General features: G+C 52.5%; 1 long non-coding RNA gene across 1 annotated transcript; it reads right to left on the bottom strand.

Moving 5' to 3' along the window:
• Window positions 1–462: 462 nt before the first annotated feature.
• LOC134513677 (uncharacterized) lies at window positions 463–2,467 on the bottom strand. Its single transcript, XR_010070488.1, has 3 exons — window positions 2,242–2,467; window positions 2,074–2,163; window positions 463–1,341 (listed from the first exon to the last, which is right to left on the bottom strand). It is a non-coding gene; the product is annotated as an uncharacterized LOC134513677 (long non-coding RNA).
• Window positions 2,468–6,140: the final 3,673 nt, after the last annotated feature.

Raw genomic sequence — 6,140 nt, 5'->3', positions numbered from 1 at the left:
AGACCCGTCATCCCTGTCCCACCACCGAGACAGGAGGGTCTGACTGTTCCCATCTCCCAGCTCTCCATCCCTACAGTCGTCCATACTCCTATCATATAAACTTCCAAAGCAGCCTAGGCTTCAACACCAACTGCTCCTCCTTCTCCCTTTTTTGCTCCCAAGCTCTGCATCCCAACAAACCACCGATCTGTGTCCCACCAGGATGTGGCATCGTTCCTCCAGACCCGCCTCGCCAGGCTCTGCTTCTCTCCTCCCGCATCCGCCCCGGACGACGTGCCGTGGGCCACAGCGCAGAAGCCAGGGAGGAGACTATGCCACTGTGTGGTGGCTTTATTGGGACTGAGTCAGAGAGAATTAAAAAAAAAGGGATTTCACTTTAAAGGGAAAAAAAACACCAAAAAACCCTAGCCTGCAACGTTATTCCTGGCTCAGGGTCTGGGGACGTTTCTATTTTCACTTGTTGCTAGTTGGAAGTGTGGCTGCTGCAAGCAGCGGGGTGAGTCATCTCGGCACAGCCTCGGCACACAGGGTCCGGCACGGCTGTGCCAGCGCGGCCGTGTTCAGCGAGGCGAGGCTTGGGTGGCTCGGAGCCACTGGGAGTGGAGGTTTCTGCTCACCTGGTTCTTGCCCCCCTGGCAGACCCACCCCCTCTGTAAGCACCGGCTCTCGTCGATGGACAGAGGTGCTGCCCCTTGGGGGGCTACAACTAACTGACCCCCCGGCGTGCCTGGGGGGAGTCTATATGCTCACCTGCCTTCCTATATGCCCACCTGCCCTCCTATACACTCATCCACCTTCCTACACACTCATCCACCTTCCTACACGCTCACCTGCCTTTCTATATGCTCATCTGGCTTCCTATATGCTCATCTGGCTTCCTACACACTCATCTGCCTCCCTACACACTCATCTGCCTTCCCGTGTGTTCACCTGCCTTTCTATATGCTCATCCGCCTTCCTATACACTCACCTGCCCTCCTATACACTCATCTGCCTTCCTGTACGCTTATCAGCATTCCTATACACTCACCTGCCCTTCCATAGGCTCAACTGCCTTTCTATATGCTCATCTGCCTGCCTAGACATTCACCTGACCTCCTATACACTCACCTGCCTTCCCATACACTCATCCACCTTCCTATATGCTCACCTGCCTTCCTCTATGCCAACCCACCTTCCTATATGCTCATCCACCTTCCTACACACTCACCTGCCTTCCCATCCAGTCTTCTGCCTCCTTATCCATAGGTGCTGCTGGCAGCATCCCTCCCCGAGCTGCAGCAGCGTCTGCGCGGGCAAGCGACGGGGCAGGTGTTTGGCCACTCCACGCCGTCTGCAGCCCTATAGAGACATGAAAAATTGAGATTAAATGAAAAAAATAGGCTCTGCTGTCACCTGCAGCACCCTCCCTGCTCCTCTGCTGCAGGGACCAAAGTGCGTAGAGGTCCTTGGCTGCTGCCCCAGCGTTGGGTCGGGTCCGACTCCAAACCCCTCGCCCCTGCGTTGCTACAATTTTAGCAGCATAAGGGAAAAATTTTTAGGAGGGCGACGCGGGAAGCTCTGAAAAGGCTGGAGATTTTCTTGGTTTGAGCCTTGTTTACCCCGGCTAGGAGGGGTGTGTTGGCATGCTCCCTGTCCCTTAATAAATATTAACCCATCGGTTGATTTAACACTAACGACATCTTTATGGGTGTCGTTAAAAAAAAGTGAGTGGGGTCACAGCATTTGCAAGCTCGCCCATAAATCGGAAGGGTAAATCTTTACGAAAGAGGATTCCTTTCATCCAATTCTGCCAGAAATATTGGGGGTTTGATTTAATATATCTAAAAGAGGCATCTTTGCTTCTCTGGACATTGTTGGAGTTGTCCTGAAGCCCCAGAGAAGGGGGTGCTGATGTTCCTGGTCTGTAGGTGAACAGGGATGGGCAATAACTCTGGACTTTCCTTCTCCACCGGAAAAGGAGAAGGCCAACCTTCTCCCTCCGGTCAACCAAAGCATCTTTCATTCAAAAAAGGGTAATACATTAATTAAGTGAAAAACAAGCAGAAAGAGACCAAAGCAGCCAACTCCTACCTCCTTTCCTATCATCTTTCTGTATTCCAAAATTCCCAGACTAGGGTGAAGCTGCCTCCCATTCCACCTTCAGCGGCATGTTGAGGTGTGCTGCAAGACGGGTACAAGAGGATGGGGATCAGAGAAGGCGCTGAGATGCTGCGGGGGGCTGGTGACCTACTGGCATACCTGGGCTTGGAGAGAAGACCCTGTATCTACAAAAAGGCAGGCAGCCGCCGAAATAGTCACAATATTTCACAAATATTGTGGCCAAGAGAGGCACTGCAGTAGGAGAGGCTGGCTGCAAAGAGAGGTGGCTCTGGCTGGTAGAAGAAAGCCCTGGGGCAGTCAGGAGGCCACCCCGAAACGCCAGCACACTGCTCGTGGAGAGCAGCTCGCTGGAAAAACAAACAGACGCCAGGGCACCAGACAACCCGTAAGGCAGGTGTTCGGGATTTTCTTTACCTGCCGCTCAAAGGACAGGCCGGTTAATTATTAATTTTCTATTTTAAGTGAAGCAGAGTGAAAGAAGGGAGAGTTGGCTGAGTGAGAAGCCTGGGACTGCGGGAAGGGCAGGTTGAGATCAACGTGGGCAGGCCCAAGAAGAAATGTCCGTGATCCTAAAAACCTGCTCGGAGAGCTGTGCCGAGATCTCATCTGCTGACAGCAAGCAGCAGGAGAGGACAAATCTTGCCCGTGCTGCATGTGTCCAGCCAGAGACCCCCAACCCCTCTCCTCTACCTCAAGTGGAAGATCTCCATAGGGTGCTCCTAGCCCTGGGACACTTTTGGAAGGGAGGAGACCCAGGACAGGACAAGCTTTCGCTGACTTCCCCCATGAAGGGTCTTGAAGCCTTCAGCAACCTGCAGGTCGGTAACTTTGCGAGCCAGAAGTGACATCTTTGTGTTTAAGAGCCCTTGGGGGACTATTCTTCCATCTGTCCTGTGAGTTTCTGGAGCCATGAGAACCTTTAGTACCTGGAGCATCCTGCAGCAAGGAGTCACGCAGCTCCATAGGGGACTGAGATGAAAGGCTCCACGTGGTTTTGCAAACCAGTTTCACTCATTATCCCACCTAGTAAAGAAAAATTTACTGTCTCCGAGCCACTCACCATCTTATAGACCTCTGTCACACTTCTCCTTGGTCTCCTTCCTCCTCACCAGCAACATAGTCCATGCGGATCATCGTTTCCCCCTTATATCACAGCTGATACAGCTTTTTCTTGGAGAGGAGCTCCTCCACACCTCTGACCATCTTCATCACATTCTTCAAACAAGACAATTTTTCCCCACTGAGATGCAGTGAAGCTCCAGCTTGCGCCCAGTGGCCTGCCCCATGGTGAAGAGCCAGGCTCCTTAGCGCGAGTGCCCTGGCTTTTTTCCTAGGAGCTCCGTATCTCACCAGCTTGGATCCACTCAGCTTCCAAAATAAACCGAACTCAGATGCAAGACAGAGCCCGTGCCCAGTGCACTTGACCCGGTACTTTGTACAGACCTGCAGATTGCTGAAACCCTGTGGAATGCAAGGCAAGGGCAGTGCTGGGAGGGAAAGCAAAGAGTTAAAAACGAACAAGCCAAAGGAAAGGGAAAAAAAAAAAAAAGCAAACAGGCCACAGTTTAAAAAAAAAAAGTAGAAGGCGGCAAAGAGCAGAAAAGGAAACCTCTTGAGCGTCTCTTCCCCTCTTGGCTTCTCCTCGCTCAGTCAGCGAAGAGGAGGGGAGGCTGGAGCCCGCGGGTCTGCTCCCGCTGCCGGCTTGTCTCCCGGAGAAGTCCCTGTGACTCCGGCACTGAGGAAACCTCTTCCCTGGCAAGAGCAGGAGAGGGACTGTGAGCTCTTTAATGAACCCCCTTGTTTCCTAAACACCTTAAGAGGTGTACGCTCTCCAAAAAAGCTGGCTATCACTGGGTTGAACATTTCCACGAAAGCCAGGAGCTGCGGCGAGCGGCTAAAAGCACCGTTTCCGCCGGAGAAACATGGCTGGGGCACTTACATCGCGATTTGGAAATGCGGGTTTTGGGACGAGCTCTTTAATGCAAGAGTGGGCTCCGCTTCCCCATGGGTGTCCCAGCAGCCGCTGGAGTGGGAGCTGGGAGCCAAGCGGCTTTACTCCCTTCCCCCTTCCCAGCTCCACCGGCAGCTTGTTGAGACGAGCCGGCGCTGGCTGCTGCACGCTTGCCAGCGAGGGAGCGGGGAGCTCTGCCCAGGTTTGGCTGGGCATGTTGCCCGGGTCGCACGCAGCAGATTTGGGATAAAATACACTAAATACATCGTCTGCTTGTAATTTGGGGAACAAGGAGGTGCCATGGTGGTGCAGGCACACCAACACAGGGTGCAGGCACAGCCGATATGCAGTGCCTGGCAGATGAAGTATAACCAGGCATGGTCCCGTTATCATATCAGAAAAAAATTATTTGGTTACAGAAAACTGTAAGGAAAGAGAAGGGGGAGCCCAGGGATCCCTGGATGATTTTAAGGTGATTGTTCCCCAGATGAGCTTTTGACGATGGGGCTCAATCGGTGACCTGCAAGAGAAGAGCCCCTTTGCCAGAGCAGGTGCTGGTTTGGGGGGTTTTGCTTTTACATGGCCCATGTGGTGCCCGTCAAACGCTGTTTTTTCAGACTCTCTGGGAGCACTCACATCACATTTCCAAACATTTTCTCACTGGCATTAGAAAAAGCAATTTTTTTAACGTGTGAGTAGGGCGACTCCGTGGGGCTTAGTTACACTGTGACTGAAAAAAGCACCCTGACACTGATTTTTCAGGTAATGGTGATGCATCATACAAAAAAAGATCATTTCCCCTGCTTTTTCCCCTCCCTAACTGCTTGTTGCATCAAGTAGGGGCGGAGAGCCAACAGCTGGAAGCAAGCGAGAGGCAGCGGAGGCAATTGGGAGATTTGCAACCCGGCCAAGGGCTCTGCAAACCTCTGCCAGCGCCTGCCTCTCCTCCTTCCACGGCCCCCTTCAAAAAACAGGGGGAGAGGAGGCGCAGGCCTGGGGCGCCGGCAGCGCTGTTCCGAGCCCGCCACGAGGACGGGCTTCGTTACCGATGTTTACATTGTTCTTTCCTGTTTCCTTTTTTGTATTACAATTGGAAATCCCAAGCGCAGCCAGGCTGCTGTTGAAGGCTGCTCGCAGCCACGCCACGAAGGATAAACAGCCGGGGAGCCCCTTCTTGCACTATATATGGGCAAGGAGTTGAACGCCCTTTTTAATTTTGAAACACCCTCCCACCACAAAAAAGTGCACGCTTTCTTTTTAAAACCTGCTTACTCCTTGCAGTTGGTTTCATTTGAGACAGCTCGGCTAAAAAGCATTCCCTACAAACGCAAAGCAGAAGCGCAGCACAGAGCAAGCGTCCAGGGCACTGGTTTCTGCCTTTTGCATGAACTGTTGCAGGCTGTTTTGTTTATGATGTTGAAAAGAGCCCGGAGGGGCATTTGGGAGGAAGCCAAATTGCAAACGGCTGAATTGCATAACCAGGAATCACGGCCGCGTATCACCATCTTCCTTGCAACTTAGAAACGACGCAGCAGCAGCCGGGAGCCGCAGGACGTGCGTAGCTCAGAGCTTCCTCCATGGATGCTGACGTGACGAACCCCACCGCCTCCGCGGAGCTTTCCTGGGTCCCCCTGCTTGTGCGAGACACTGCAAATAACCACATTGCCGAAAGCTCTCCCGACGTCACGTTTTGCTTCGCCATACGCGGCTTTGCGGATAATCTTTTCAAGCACCTCCCAATGTCCTGCTCGGTGTCCGGCACGCTTCTGCATGGGAGAATTGGCAAAATTGCATTAAAAGGGCGTTAGGATCAGACCATCAGCTTTTGTGTCAGTGACTGGAACAGCTCGCTGAAAAGAAGAAAAGAAAAAAAGCTGGGATTATTTCATTTAAAAACAATAAGCACGTAAATTATTCTTCGCAGACACCTACTTCCCTTCTCCTCAGACCAGCCCCTGACCACACAGTGTTTACCGCAGCAGCTCTGGATCAGATGAGGGTTCGTAGCTGCTTGTAAATCTGGGAGGCTTTTCCCCCTCCAGCTGGTCCCGAGCATTGAGCCTGGGAAGGTCACATAATCTGCTCC

This window comes from Chroicocephalus ridibundus, chromosome 3 (assembly GCF_963924245.1).
Source record: "Chroicocephalus ridibundus chromosome 3, bChrRid1.1, whole genome shotgun sequence".
Taxonomy (NCBI): Eukaryota; Metazoa; Chordata; class Aves; order Charadriiformes; family Laridae; genus Chroicocephalus; species Chroicocephalus ridibundus.
The sequence above is the reverse complement of the archived record's forward strand: the minus strand, read 5'-3'. Positions and strand labels throughout refer to the sequence as shown.